This window comes from Panicum virgatum, chromosome 5K (genome assembly GCF_016808335.1).
Source record: "Panicum virgatum strain AP13 chromosome 5K, P.virgatum_v5, whole genome shotgun sequence".
NCBI lineage: Eukaryota > Viridiplantae > Streptophyta > Magnoliopsida > Poales > Poaceae > Panicum > Panicum virgatum.
In genome coordinates, this window is record NC_053140.1 from 58,490,279 (window position 1) to 58,506,821 (window position 16,543).

The window sequence follows — 16,543 nt, forward strand, 5'->3', positions numbered from 1 at the left end:
GCTGGGGATGGTTCTTGCGGCTTGTTCGGATACATATCATAGGTCCTGGAAAGAAAGTTGGCGTAATATCTGATAGACACTAAGGAATCCTAAGTGCGGTCCAGGAGCAGATCCCGGAATATGCCCCATTGCACCACCATTACTGCACTCGTCATCTCGCCCAGAATTTGTTTGACAAAGATCACATTATGGATAACTTTAAGTTATTTGAGCTGGTGGCTCGTCGACTTGAGGTGCAATTCTTTGAGGAGTAGTTGGAGAAGCTAAAAACAGCAACAAACGACCAAGGTAGGCAGTGGCTTAGGGGATTGCTGAGGGAGCGTGAGAAATGGTCAAGGGTTTATGATCATGGTGGCTGGAGGTGGGAGTTTCAGACTAGCAACATGGTGGAGTCCTTCAACAGTGTACTTAAAGGCATATGTGGCATGCCTATAAATGCTATCGTAACATTTAGTTTCTCAAGGTTGGTCGCATGGTTTAATAAAAGACATGAGTTGGCACTACAACTGCAGAGTTTGAACCAATTATGGCCCGATAAACCTTTAGGTCATCTTGCAAAGGCAAAGGATAAGACTCACACACATGAACTAGAGTGTTATGACCACGCCACAGGAAAGTATCAGGTCACGGAACGGGGTGGAACAACATCGGATGGAGAGTCCCTACCTTCAAGGAGTTATGTTGTTATATTGATTAATTTCTCATGCACTTGTGGGAGACCTAGACAGTTCCACTTTCCGTGTTCTCACTTTGTTGCGGCCGCGCGGCACCGAAACTACAACTTTGAGAGCAAGATACCATGGGAGCTAAGTGTTGACAGCATGGTCCATACATGGGCACCCCGTTTTGAGCCGTACCTAGACGAAGGTCAGTGGCCACCATACACGGGTCCGGTATACATTGCCGATCCTAGTATGCGTTGGAATAAGCGTGGTTCTAGAAAGAGATCGAGATACGACATAAGTATGGATCAAATTTCTGGGAGAACTAGGCGGGGTAGAGCACGACCTTTTGTTGAAGACCCTGAGCCAATCAATTGTCGCAGATGCGGCAGAATAGGCCACAATACACGTACATGCACTTGGCCGCTTAGCCTGGTAATAGACATATTTGAATTATTTGTAGTTTCCATTACTGCAATTATGTGTATGGCCTTGCTTTCTTACATAACTAAAGTACTTGCTTTCTTACTTAATAGTAGTACTTGCTTTCTTACATAATTAATTTTTTACTTACAATTCATAGTACTCGGTTTCCTAACTAATGTTTACTATGAATTTATTTTAATGCATTACTTAATATTGCAGGATGGAGCTTCCGCACCTTCTAGATCCGTACTACGATCAGAACCACCGAGAACGACGCACCGCACAGGGGGAGGTAAAGACAGTGCTAATTTTTTCAATTCCCCTTTACCTTACATTTATGGTACTAAAATGTGTTATCATTTTGTGCAGGAGCTGCCCCTCCCTTCGTGTTCGAACCCATGACGGGTTACAGGAGATGCGATACGACGAGAGGTACACTCCTCTCCTGAGGAGGGCAAGCCTTGACGTCGTATCGTATCAGGTTCGCCGCGGCTTACCTCACTTCAACCCTGCGGCGATTACAGCTTTGGTTGATAGGTACATTCTCTTTGCAACACAGAATGCCATTTATTACGTTATTTGGAAATGCTTCGGAGAGATACCCTTATAATTTGCCTTTTATTGTGTAGGTGGAGGCCTGAAACACATACATTTCACCTACCCTGTGATGAAATGACAGTGACGCTACAGGACGTCTAGAAGATCCTTGGCCTCAAAATTAGAGGCCGTGTAGTTACAGGGCAGTGCAGGTCCGACGGTTGGAGCGATCGGATGGAGGGATTCCTCGGGATTGGGTTCCTGAAGCAGGACCTAGAACTCGGACCTCGGGAGTGCCTATCAGTTGGCTTCGGCAACATTTTGCCCACTGTCTGGCAGATGCCAATGCGCAGACAGTTTCGCGGTACTGTCGAGCGTGGATACTACACTTGTTCGGGTGTGTTCTTTTCCCAGATGCAACCGGTAAGATGTACTATTTCATCTCAATTGTTATTACTGCAATTACAATTATAGATCGTATCAAAACTGAAACAATGGCCAATGTGCAGGGGACAACGCGTCGTGGATGTACATTCCTTGCTTGACTTACTGGGACACAGCAGGGTTTTACAGCTGGGGATCCGCTGTATTGGATTTCTTGTATCGCCAGCTTTGCGAAGCATGCCGACGCACCTCGCAGACGGGTCTATTGGTGGTTGTGTCTACCTTCTACAGATTTGGATGTGGTCCCGTATACCGGTTGGACGCCCCATGGTTCTTGATCGACGGCAGTGGTTCCATGTGGCGGATCCCCGACTTTGACCTACCTTTGCATATCTTTGGGACCAGGTCATAGCGAACTATGTGAGAGTGGCTCGGGCTTATGTGGAGTACGGTAACGAGCTGGACACGCTGACACACTCAATGGTTAGTAACTTGTCTATCATACAGATGCAAGAATTACATGTATAATTGGACATTTTGATTCAGTTTTGAACTTTACCAGGTCACTTGGGATTCGTACGGTGGCTTAGAAGAAGCTGATATCCAATTCAGCAGCATGTGCTTTGCCGATGACGATTTGTATACGATGACGTGCCCTCTCATATGCTTTTATGTTGTTGAGTACCACATGGCGCATAGAGTTGCACGGCAATTCGATTTTAGATAGGAGTGGCCAGGGCGTCTGTTCTCCACGTCCGTCGAGTTGCACAAGTAAGTTTCAATGCCATGAACGGAATCCTGTTGTTAACTTATCGTATCTTTGCATGTCGTTGAGAACATATGAAGTAAATAGATGTTTTAGCCTTTCAAGTGTCAGTTTCTACAATGTTCTAGTTGCCCCTAACTTGTTTATCAAAATTTTGTCCACTATTCATGATGCAGGTTGGATCGACAGAGACAAAAAAAGACCACTGATTTTGCGAGGCTCCACCAAAGGTACATCGAAAAATGGGATCTTGCCGCGGACAACATCATTCTAGACGAGGATCCACATAGCAATGAGAACTTCCGGACATGTCTCGAGTGGTACTTGAGTGCGACGCGGCCGAAGCTCAAAGGGCAGTGAACACAGGCGGACTACGGGGACATTCAGTCATCCGAAGACGAAGACACGTCGTACGACCTAGTGACCAGAGGGGGCACGGTGGTTGAGGCAGCTCCTATCCTTGACCGAGTGGTAAGTTAACAGAAAAAGATTTGATCACTTCGATTAGCTAATGACTATCATTCAATTTCAATATTTGCTCCGAATTCGTATTTTCTACTCTTTATTTCCAGGGCAATGCGTTGAAGCAGTCCGTGTTTGACATTGAATGGTTTCCAACGGCAGGAGTTGATGAGCAAACTTTGAAGAACTTCCTGGCCGTAAGTTTTACTTCACCTCTTTCACTCATCAGTTTCCATTAACTTGACCAAATTATAACGTTCAACTACAGCGACTAGCACGTAGATTACGGCGTGCTGCCGCTCGTTGTGGGTGCAGGACTATGGGTACGATGGACGTACAACAGCCATCATTGCACGCAGGACCCTCTGGAGGCCAAGGCTCATCGGAGAGCACAAGGGATTCAGTCCAGGACACTGCGGCAGGTACCGGTGAGGACATGGCCGAGGAGATTGGAACGTCTCAGCTTCAGGGAGCACCTTCTACGCAGGAGTCCCAGCCTCCAGCACAGAGAGCACGTCGTCCTCGAGATTGTTACACTCCAGGCACCAACGCCCTCAGACGCAAGGGCAAGGGTAAGACTAGGAGACAGTGAGGGTGTTGGACTATGGTTGCTAGGACTCTGGATGTTATGTAATATGGAACTTGTGTATTATTTCAATTCATGGACTAGGATGTTATTTGAAGTGTTTCAACACTATGGACTGTTAACCCTAAACATTATGGACTGTTATGTTTGAATACTATGGACTGTGCTGTCTGTTTTGATTTTGGTTGTACTATACTTGTCAATTGGTTCCCTGGATATTATGGATGTCAATTTGTTATCTTTGTGGGTTCCATAATGTCGTGGTACAAGGGAAACTCTTGCAAAAAAAAATTCGTGCTTTAATCAATGACAAATTGAATGAGTACTGCAAAAAGTGATTCTAGGTACGAGTACGGGATCACGGTTTGGCACTAGTGAACATGTCAATCACGGGTTTCCCACATGAGGCATCGTTTGCCCAGGCATACGTGACATCAGTGTCCTTCCACCTTTGCAGATAGATGTGACAAAACGGAAAGCGCACCATCTCACCTTCAAAGCTGGCTTTGCCATTGCATTGTTGCTGCTAGGTTGATCACGCCTAGGTACCGCCTTCCCCACTACACGCCACCGACCTCCGTTGCATACCGTCAGGCCCATCGTCCTTGCCACAGATGACCGAACACTAAAAAGGCTACACACTACACACTGCAACTCTGTGCATGCACAGCATTGACACTGTAGCTCGCACGCCAAGCCTCGGCGCAGACAGCCTAGCATTTTCTGTGTGTTGTCATCTATGCTTTGCAGTGTGTTGTCATCTAGGCTTTTCAGGCGTATTTACACTCCACACTACGGGTATCAGACCTTTGTGCATCTATAAATAGTCCCAAGTTCATGAACTCCCAGCAGCACAAACACACCAAAGCTCATTGTATACCCAATGTCTGGAGGTGGGTCTAGCGGGAAGAATTACTACGGTTTTGGAAAAGGAAAAGGGGGAAGAAAGGGAGATCCCGTAATATGGGAAGTGCCTCTTGGACCTGATTCCTTTCCGGAACCAGTGTTTGAGTTTCCACCACAACACAAGAGTGAATTCACCAATGAAACTCCCCTTAGACGATACGATGACCGTAGAGAACCGTGGCCAAAATGCAGACATGGTGAGGACTGCTTAGTGCAGATGTGCACCGACGGGATGGATGACGGTTGGCGTTTTTTCAAATGCCCACACGCATGGGTAAATACTCGGTTGTTTCATTTCTTTATCTTCATTGAGACACCTTACATGAAATTTGTTTTGCAGTCTTCCGATGCTTCAGAAAACTGTGGTTTTACTAGATGGGTCGATCCTGCACCAATTGATTCAGTTCAGGAGTTCATCGAGTACCTCCAGATAAAGATCTTTGATCTGGAATGCAAGGTGAACCATTATGAGGAAGTGAGCGATGGTAACAAAGTCGATGAAGATGATGACACCAGCAATGCGGCCGTTTCACATGATGAATCATGCACTATTCCTTACTGCAACTGCCCTTGTCACAAGAAGAAGGGCCCTACGCCTCCGCCACCACCACCTGCACCACCTGCAATGGGTGGATACTGCGGAGAAGGATCAACGCAGTTTGCTATATGGGGTACGGCTACTAGGACTACACTAGTGCTAGTGACATGCTGCATCGTTGTGTTTGATGTGTTTTCATAAATTACCTAAGGCATGTTAGGTTAGTTCATAATCTGTTTACCGTAGTTTGCAACGGGTTCTGGCATGCCACTGTATGTGTGATGTGTGTTTTATTACTGTTGTATTATGATGTAAACTCGATGGTTCACATTATGTAATGCAGTTTTTAGTTCTTATTTCTTACCGTTATATTTAATGTGTGCTTCACAGTATTCCAGTGACCTGAAAAGCTCAGAAAATATTAAGGACAAATTCAAAGGTTCCATAGATTCCCGGCTAGCACTGCAAATTAATGGCACAAGTTACAACACACAGAGTCAAGCTCTCAACTGAAATCATAAACAACTAACTGCAGTGGCATGTGCACGCGACAAGGAAATTACTTGTTGCATCTAAACCTACCATGCCTTAGGGAATGTAAAATGTCGGGATTACATGGTACTACTCTACTGAGTGCACCGAGGATATTTGACCTTCCTAATTGCTTCGGGCCCGGCTTCCTTCGCACGGCGTGCCCTCTCTCACTTTCTCTCCCTGTCAGCTTCACGTTCCGCCGCCGCCTTACGATCCACCTCCTTCATCCTCTTGCGGATCTCTTCTTGCTCTTTCTTGTACTTCTCCTCTTGCTGTTCCTCGTGCTTCATTCGGCGCCAATGTTCCGCAGCCCACCTTGCTTACTGTTTCACAAAGTCCTTTGCCTGCTGCGACTGCACGGTGTCGAACCACTACACAAAATCACAAAGAGGCGGAGGAGACTATTGTAACACCCCTGTGTTAATCAAGGTGCTAATCACGACTTTAACTCGCTAATTGTGGACCTAAGCAGTGTCATTAGCGCTAATCGAGTTCGCATAGTAAACTTCGACTTAGCCGTGTTCGGCCGTATTTTTCTCCTTGATCCGAGTCTCAAATCAACTTTCGCTCAAAACAAAACTTGTAGATCTTCTCTTCCTCTACAACTTCTATTCTGGCCAAATTACGAGTTCCTATATTAAAATTAGAGTTTTGGATGGTCAAACGTGAGCAAAAATCGGTCAAAATTCATTGAACCTCACTGTTCTGCTCCTGTGCTCGTCACTGTGCTCGCCGACGCCCATACCGGCGACTGTCGCCGTCGGCGAGCCTCTTCCACGCTTCGGCCATCGCGCCCGACCTCTGCGCGAGCTCGGGCTTATCTTCTCCCGGCGCCCAACTCCGTTTTCTCCTCCCCTCTTCTCCTTCCTCGAGCTCGAGACGAGCAGAGCTGAGCGAAGCCGCCGTCGCTCACCGCCGGCCGGGAACGCCACGCGCCGCAATCGCCCCTGCCCTTGCCGCCATCGCCACAGCGTGTGCGCCCTAGGCTGCCCCCACGGGCACCCCTGCTCGACCGCTTCTACAAACAAAACATTAGAAATAGATAAATTTTTAGAAATTGCTATTCTACCCAAACCTAAAACTTTTCCCCTTGAATTATCACCATAGGTGACATGTTCATGATCTCCGGAGTCTTCAAGAGTGGTGAACATGCTATCATTGCCGGTCATGTATTGAGAGTAACCGCTATCAAGTACCCAATGTTTTCCACCGGCTTTGTAGTTCACCTACACACATGAGAATCACTTTTGAGTTTTAGGAACCCAAACAAGCTTTGGGCCTTGCACATGTGTGACAAGAGCTTTTGGGACCCAAAGTTGCTTGGGGAGCTTCTTCTTTGACTCCTTAGTGAGTTTGCCAATGAATTTGGCCTTCACCTTGCCCTTCACTTTACTCAAAAGAAAATAATTATTTTGAAACATTGATGAGTAATTCTTGGGTAAATTAGGAAGAGGACATGATGGTAAAGTGCACTCCCTAGTGTGGTGCCCGGTGACTTGGCAATGTTGGCAATATGAACCAACTTCCTTGATGAAGCTAATCTTGATCTCCGGAGAAGGAGTAGTAGCTATGTTTGGCTCCGGAAATGAACCAAGACCTCTCTTGCCATAGTCACGGGCATTGTTGAAGAGAATCTCCTTGTGGATGTATTCTCCTCTTGAGAGCTTCTCCACACTACTCTTGAGGCTTGCCACTTGATCCATCAATTCCTTTTCCCTAGAAGGTGCAAGCTCGGGCAAAGCATTAGTGGCATTTGCATTAATGAGTAGGTCATCACATGAAGTAGAAGCATTGACCTTCTCAATAGTTTCATGAGCAAAGTTCTCAAGACTTGGGTAAATTGCTTCATAGGCAAATTCAAGTTCTTGGTACTTGTGAGCCAACTCCCTATGCTCTTGTTTAAGCTTTTTGTGGCTCTCTTCAACTTGCTTAGCAAGTACAAGTGACTCATTGTGCTTTTTGAGCAAGTCATTGTACTTGCCAAGCAAATCGGAGTGGGCAAGCTCTAACTTGGCACGAGTGCTCTCAAGAACCTTGACTTTGCCCTTTTCCCTCTTGATGACGGATGTATACTCATTAATGAGGTTAGCAAACTCATTAGGGTCAAGCTCATCATCACTATCATCTTCACTCTCACATACCTTAGAGTTACCTTTGGCCATGAGGCACATTGGAGGTGGAGGTAGCGATGGTTCTTCATTTGTGAGGGCGATGGTGACAATGTCTTCTTCATCACTTGAATCTTCGCTTGATGAGACATCGGTCACCCACTCTTGTTTTTCCACCAAGAAGCTTCTCTTGGTGTTGCCCTTTTTCTTTGGGAAGAGCTTTGTCTTCTTGTCATGGCTCTTCTTCTTCCCAACCTTCTTGTTCTTCCTTTCTTCTTCTTCATCATCGCTTGAATCATGGCGATGCTTGCTCTTGTTATCCTTGTTTCTTTTGTCCGGCTTGGGGCAATTTGGACGGATGTGGCCTTTTTCTCCACAATTGTAGCAAATTTTGTTCTTGACATCCATTGGCCGGAACATTCCCTTTTTAGAGTCAAAGTTGAAACCCTTCTTATTGATCTTGTCATTCAAGGGAGTAAACTTTCTCATCATGAGAGCAAGTTCTCCATCTTCTTCAACATCGGATGAGCTTTCATGATGATCATCTTCTTCATTGCTAGAGCTTGAATCTTGCTTGATCATTTTGAGCTTGCGGGATTTGTTTGCCTTGGTCTTTAGAGCAATTGATTTACTTGAAGTTGGCTCTTCGGACATACCAAGGATACTCATTTCATGAGCGCGAATTTCGCCCACAAGTTCTCCCACTTCCATTGTGTCAAGATTCTCCTTTTGAAGCATAGCATTGATGATGTTATACTTGGGCTTCGGGAGGAGCATGAGAATCTTGCAATTGATGGAGGCACTGTCAATTTTGGATATTTCAAGTGCATTAATGTCCTTGACAATGACATTCAAGCGAGAATACATATCATTGCAATTTTTATGAGCTAGCATTTTAAAGGAATCATACTTAGCTCTAAACAAGTGATATTTTTGCTGACGAACTTTAGTGGAGCCTTCATGAATTTCAATGAGCTCCTTCCAAATATCACTTGCTAAGTCCATGCCATTAACTCTAGCAAAGACTTCCTCACTAATGGCTTCGAAAATTGCATTTCTAGCCTTGGCATTCCATTTTAATTGTTCCGTGGAGGGAGTTCCAGTGAACCCGGTTTTTGTGGCCAACCAAACCTCGGGGGCAATCGCATCAAGATATGCGGCCATGCGAACTTTCCAATAGGCAAAGTTCTTGCCCTCGAAGTGAGGAGGCGAACCACCCATCTTGGCCATAGCTCTAGGCGGTGAAGCCTAATGATCCAAATGAGCAACGAGGCTCTGATACCAATTGTAAGGATCGATGGACCAAGAGGGGGGGTGAATTGGGCCTTTTTCAATTTCTAAAACAAAGTAAAGCAACCTTAACCTATGCAATGCTAGTAAGGCACCAATTCACCAACCGGATAACTAAGCTACCTACACAAGCTAAGAGAGATAAAAAGAGAAGTAAAGCCTAGCAAGGTAGAGCTAAGTTATGATCTCTAAGTCAAGCTCATGAATAAATTGCATGAAAGAAAATGCTTGAATAAAGAGAGTGGACAAGAGACAACCGGATTTTTTTCCGTGGTATCGATGTGTTGGCACACACCCCTAATCCACGTTGTGACACTCACAAAGAGTATATAAATCGGGGGCGCTAAGGAGCGTCAACAGCAGGCTCCAAGCCGCCCTCCGCAGCAGGGTTGTTGGGTCGCTAGGCCACCACAGCAACAGCAGCAGTGGGCACCACGTTTCCCGACACAGCAGCAGAGACCTCTAGCACTACAAGCTCCACGCCCCAACAATTACCCCTTCTACAATTGTGGTAATCTTGGGCACTTCACATGTGACTGTCGTATGCCACCTCGGCAGAATAACTACAAGACTCCTGTGCCGGGTCAAGGTTCTACCCAGAAAGATCAGAAAAAGAAGATTGTACCCGCTAAGACTGGTCACGTGAACTACACCACTCTGGAGGAGGTTCCGGAGGGCACTCAAGTGATGGCAGGTATGTTCTCCATTAATCACTGCCTTGTTACTGTGTTATTTGATTCTGGAGCATCCCATACCTTTATCAGTGAAGCATGTGTGGCACGACTTCACTTACAAGTAACATGTCTAGAGAGACCCTATATTATTCAGACACCTGGCACACGGTTAAATACCGGCCGAGTAGTTCGAAATGTTCCCCTTAACTTAGGTGGAATTTTTTTTCCAATTACTCCCATTGTCCTTCCAAGTCAAGGGATAGATGTCATACTTGGAATGAATTGGATGAAAAGGCACGGCGCTATCATCGATACCTCTCTCCGCATCATTCAGTTAAACTCTCCCACATATGGTCCTATGGATATTCCTCTTTTCCAGCACGAGATTCCAACAAGAGTAGTATACCAGCCTGAGGTAAAAACCTTAGAAGAAATTCTAGTGGTTTGTGAATATCCCGATGTGTTTCCGGAGGTCTTACCAGGCATGCCTGCTGATCGAGATATAGAATTTGTCATTGAGTTACAACCTGGCACAACACCTATATCAAGAATGCCATATAGAATGACTTCAAGTGAGTTAGCTGAATTAAAAGTCCATTTGCAAGAGTTGCAAGATAAAGGTTTCATTCGACCGAGCACCTCACCTTGGGGATGCCCGGCTCTGTTCGTGAAGAAGAAAGACCAAGGGTTAAGGTTATGTGTGGATTATCGACCTCTGAATGCAGTCACTATCAAAAATAAATACCCACTTCTTCGTTTTGACCTTCTCTTTGATCAGTTAGCTAGAGCCAAAGTGTTCTAAAAAATAGATCTTCGATCTGTCTATCATCAAATCAAAATCAGACCGGCAGATATACCAAAAATAGCTTTCTCAACTCGTTATGGTCTTTACGAGTATTTGGTGATGTCCTTCGGAAACCTTATGACACTTAGGACTAGAAAGATCCTTAGTCTTGACATACCTTTTTGAATAAAGAAATTGAGGGGCCTCTTTTGACATATAACCAAATGAGCGATAATGATCTATTAAGCTGCACAAACTCATTAGTCACAATAATGGTTGTCATTAATCACCGAAACATACCTTGAGGGCCTAGATGCTTACAATCTCCCCCTTTTTGGTGATTGATGACAACACAAACATAAATAACGAGAGAGCGAGAAAGATAAAGCAAGATAAACACAAGCAAACTCGAAAAGAAGGACCAAAGAGCTCAACGGCTCAAACGAAATCCATAGATATGTCTCAAAGCACGGCATACTCAAGCGACAAATGTACATATCCATGAACTAACACCAAATGTGATACAAAGAATCAAAGTCCTGATAACTACGAGCTCTCTCTAGCTCTACCCTCCCCCTAACTCTGTGGCTCCCCCTAACACCTCTCCCCCTTTGGCATCAAAGCACCAAAAGGCGAGCTACGGGTCGTGCTGTCGTGGTACGGCGAGGAAGCGGTCCGGGTCGTCGTCGTCGTCGTCGGATGGAGAACCCTCACCCTCGGTGACAGACGGGAGCTGCTGGTCTGGGTCTGAGCTCACTGGGGGAGTGACTGTCGTGGAGGCTCTCGTGCTGGCACTGCCTGGTAGAGGATCCGTAGAAGTCGTAACCGGGCCAGCAGAAGAAGTATCAACATCTGAAGAAGTGACCGCTGAGGCTGCCGGCTGCGTCGACTGTGGAAGCAGGGACTCCTCTACTGCTCCTCCCCCTGAAGGTGCTGCCTGAAGTGAGGTAGGGAGGGCGACCGACTGAACTGCTGACGGTGAGTCCTGAAAGAGTGTGGTCGCTGGCAGTGGTGAAAAGAGCGGACGACCGGCAGATCCAAAGAGTGCGGACATCGAGAACGTGGTCTCCGGTGTCGCTGTAGTGGCTGGAGCTGCAGTAGGGACTGGAGGAGGAGGAGCTGGTGTGACTGCAAGCTGAGGTGCTCCAACACCCTGAAGTCCGGGCTGCTGCTGCTGTGGGGCGAGTCCGGTGTGAGAGTAAAGCTGAGAGATCATCCCGAACATTGCCATCATGCCCTGCTGCATCTGCTGGAACTGAGCGTCTGTCCTCTGTGAAACTCTATCAATGAGGCCGACAAAACGCTCCTCTGTCGCTGCACGCTCTCGGGCTGCCTCTCTCTGAATAGCTGCAATCTGAGCCTCATGGGCTCTCCTGGCCTCCTCCTGAGCAAGTCGGTCCTCCCTCTGCTGAGTCACGAGCTGCTGTAGTAGTGCAGTGAGCTCGGACGGCTGAGTCACCTGGGACTCAGAGACTGTAGCAGCCGCTGAAGTCGGAGGAGCTGGCTCTCCGGACCCTCCTGCCTCGTGGTCGTGACTGGCTGTGGCAGCTGGAGGAAAGTACTCTACGTCCTCGGAGGAGTCTGACTCAAGCTCAGACCAGTGAATCTCATCATCTCCCCCGGGAAGCTGTGCCTCGGCTGCCAGGAGTGCCTCATCCTCCTCTGCCACTCGTGCCTGTACCTCTGGTGACAGTCGTGCCATCGCAGCTCTATCTGCGTGTCTGCCCCTCCTCCTGTCCTGTGGAGCTGTGGGTCGGTAGACAGGGAACCTGGGAGCCTCGTCGTGACGGTAAGGGGCGCTGATGGGTGACTCTGTTGGCACTATCATAGAGCATATGTAACTGATCCAGTGCCCATAAGGAAACTGTCGCACCACACCCATCCCATCAGTGATCACATCCTCGATCTCGGCCAGAATAAAGTCAACTATATCAAATGGCTCGTGAGTGAGGATGTGTAGGAGCAAGAGCTGCTGCAAACCTGTGAACCCCTCTGGGTAGCCACTCCTCGGTAAAAGAGTCCTCCGGAGTGCCATGTGAACAGCATATGCCTCTGGAGTCAGCAAGCTCGGCACTCTGGCGTAAGAGGCTGGGAACCGCTGGCGGAAGCACTGAGAGATCGCCTCGTGAGAAGGAGCAATCCCGCCAACCATCGCCCTGCGGGGTGGATCTGAGTCCCCGTAAACCCTCTCGTGTAGTGAGACGTCGACCAGGTCAACTCCAAGTATACCAGCAATGGTCGCCCTCGACAATCCAAAGTCCTGCCCTCCAAACATGAAGTGCACGGCTCTGCGCTCGGGTGCTATCCAAGCTGTGGCGCAGAACACTCTGACCCAGTCCTCGATATAACGGTTCTGCTCCATCTCTAGCAGCCTGGGCAGTCCTCTGAAGTGAGCGAAGTGTGCTCTCACGTCTGCTCCCCCTGTGGCTGTCCTCAGTGAGACCCAGTCAAGTACCCTGTGCGGGAAGATCCGGTGGCCCCTCCGCTGGTAAGTCTCGTAGAAGCTGGCCTGTAGCAGAGTCCAGAACCTCCTGTCGACTCTGCTGTCTCGGGTCACTGGGAACCAGACCTCCTCCTCAACACTCCACCTGAGCCTCTTGACCTTGGCCGCATTGGCTCGGGTCAAGTTCTGGAGCATCACACCTGGCTCCAGACGCACAACAGTGTCCATACGGAACACTGCGCGCTCGGCCTCTAGGGCCTCGGCTCTGCGAGCTGCTGCTGCTGCAGACCTGCGGGGCTCCTGTGGCTGGTGTCCTCCCCGAGTCCTCGGTCCAGTGCGACGCTCTATCGCTGGCGGGGAACCTCCCTCAGACGACTGCTGTGGAGAACTCTGCCCCTCTGACTGTGCTGCCTCTGAGTCAGAACCATCTGAATCTGTCGCTGCTGCTGCTGCTGTCGCAGCTCTGGTGGCCCTGGCACCTCTGACTCTGCCCATCCCCCTGCCTCTGCCTCTGCCTCTGCCTCTGGGGTCCTCCCTGATCTGAAACGGACGAGCACGGCCTGATGCCTGCTCCTCGGCGGCCTTGGCCACCATCTCGGCCCTCTCGGCCTCCTTCTCAGCACGAGTCCGCTTGCGAGCGGGCTTCTCGACCACGACCTCCTTCCCCTTCCTCTTCTCGCGACCCATCTCTATCAGTCAAATCCTCGAACACCTGGTGAGCGCTGATCGGGTGCTGCTGCTGCGTGAAAGGCGTAGAGGCGCAGCTACGTGGGCGGTACTACATGGGAGCGGAGGCTCAGAACGTGGTGGTGGCGCGGAGCGGCGATGACGCACGGCGGCGGTGAGGGAGTGGTGCGGCGGCGGCGGCGGCTACGCGCGCAGGCGGCGGCGCAGAGCGGGGGGGGGGGCTGCTGCGCGGTGGCGAGATGTGGCGGTTGAGGCGGTGTGCAGGCGGCGGCGAGGTGGAACGGCGGCGGCGGCGCGATAGGAAGGCGGCGGCGCGTAGAGGATCGAGTCGCGGCAATGCGGAGTCGGGGAAAACACCGGTCGATCCGACGCCTAGGGTTTGAGCGCCGGTTGATTGCGTCGGTGCAGTTCACCCGAGACTCCTGCAGATCTGAAACTGAACGCCGGTTGAACCGATGATATGCAATTTGTACTCGTCGGTTGATGGCAGCTCACACCAGTTGATTGACAGGTCTGCTATGTGTTTGTGATCACCGGTTGATCCGATGCCCTGACTTTTGTATACGTTGGTTAAACGCCTGAAACTGCCTGAGCTGAGACCCAACTTTAGTAACGTCGGTTAAACCGATGGTTATAAATCTATTGAGCGTCGGTTTAACCGGTGAAGCCGAAAAACCCCTCACTCAGCTCACTCTTCTATGCTTAGTCCAATAAACTTATAAGATTCAAATAAACTCAAGTTAATGGACTTGCATAGGCGACTTTACCCCTCAAAATAAATAGGATAGCACACTAGCTTAAATAATTTTCTTTTCAAACATAAGGAAAAGCCGCAAGAGAGACAAAGCGCCAAATAAAATGTATGAGCCATGTCATAGGAATATTGAAGATAGAAAGCTTCAAACTCATCATGACATTGCTCACTAGGCAATAACGCACCTAACACTTGGCTCTTTTCACTTTTCATGAATTAAGATCTTGTATATGAAACAAGTCTCATTTTCATCAAGTGATCTCCTTTGTGACCCTTACGCATGCAATGATAATGCAAACTACAACCACATGCGAAAGTAAAACAAACATGAAGTGCACATTTATATGACAAGAAATGCATAACAAGAAATTAAGATCTACTTGTCAAGTTTGAACCCACGGGAAGCTTCTTCATGATGAGCCTTTCTACAAGCCTAGAAGAAAACAAGTGGACCACCACCTCTAGCTAAACCCTCGCTCATCACTATCTTACCATGGTTAGACAAGTGTCCTATATGTATGCATTTTTCTATATGACATGGCAACTTACATGACGTTTGCCGCATCTAACACATTAAGCTCATTTCTTAGCCTAACAAAAGTACTCTCATCTAAAGGTTTTGTGAATATATCCGCCAATTGCTCCTCGGATCTCACACCTTGAAGAGATATGTCTCCTTTGGCTTCGTGATCACGCAAGAAGTGATGGCGAATATCAATGTGCTTTGTGCGAGAGTGTTGAACCGGATTTTTGGCAATTTTTACGGCACTTTCATTGTCACAAAGGAGTGGTATCCTATCTAGTTTCACACCAAAGTCCAAAAGGGTTTGCTTCATATATAGAATTTGGGCACAACATGCACTGGCCGCTATATATTCCGCTTCCGCGGTGGACAAAGCCACGGAAATTTGCTTCTTACTCGACCAAGAAACTAGAGAACGTCCAAGCAAGTGGCAACCCCCGGAGGTACTCTTACGATCCACACGGCTTCCGACAAAATCCGAATCCGAGTATCCCAAGAGATCTAAGCTAGCGCCTTTGGGGTACCACAAGCCTATGCTAGGGGTGTGCTTGAGATACCGAAGGATCCTATTCACAGCCGAAAGGTGTGATTCCTTTGGGTTAGCTTGAAAGCGGGCACACAAGCACACACTAAACATTATATCGGGCCTAGATGCGGTAAGGTAAAGCAAAGACCCTATCATAGAACGATAGAGGGATTGATCAATCGGTTTACCGTCCACATCCAAGTCGAGATGCCCATTAGTTGCCATGGGTGTCTTGATTGGCTTGCACTCATCCATCTTGAACTTCTTCAAGATATCTTTAGTATACTTTTCTTGATGGATGAATGTCCCTTCCTTCATTTGTTTGACTTGAAAACCAAGGAAGAAGGTCAATTCGCCAATCATGGACATCTCGAATTCCCTAGACATCATGGCAGCAAACTCATGGGTTAGTAAATCATTAGTTGAGCCAAAGATAATATCGTCAACATAAATTTGACAAATGAAAAGATCCCCGTTGACGTCTTTTGTGAACAACGTGGTGTCCACCCTTCCGATCTTGAAGCCTTGCATGATTAGGAAGTCACGAAGCCTCTCATACCAAGCCCTTGGAGCTTGTTTGAGCCCATAGAGTGCCTTGTGCAACCTATAAACATGGTTAGGATTCCTCGGATCTTCAAACCCGGGAGGTTGCTCAACATAAACAAGTTCGTTAATAACGCCATTTAAGAATGCACTTTTCACATCCATTTGATACAACTTAATGTTATGATGTGAAGAGTAAGCAAGAAGGATACGGATAGCTTCAAGTCTTGCGACCGGAGCAAAAGTTTCACCAAAATCCAAACCTTCAACTTGAGAAAACCCTTTTGCCACAAGTCTTGCTTTGTTGCGTATCACCACCCCATGTTCATCTTGCTTGTTTCGAAAGACCCACTTAGTGCCAATGATATTCTTGTCTTTCGGAGGAGCTTCGAGGACCCAAACTTCATTGC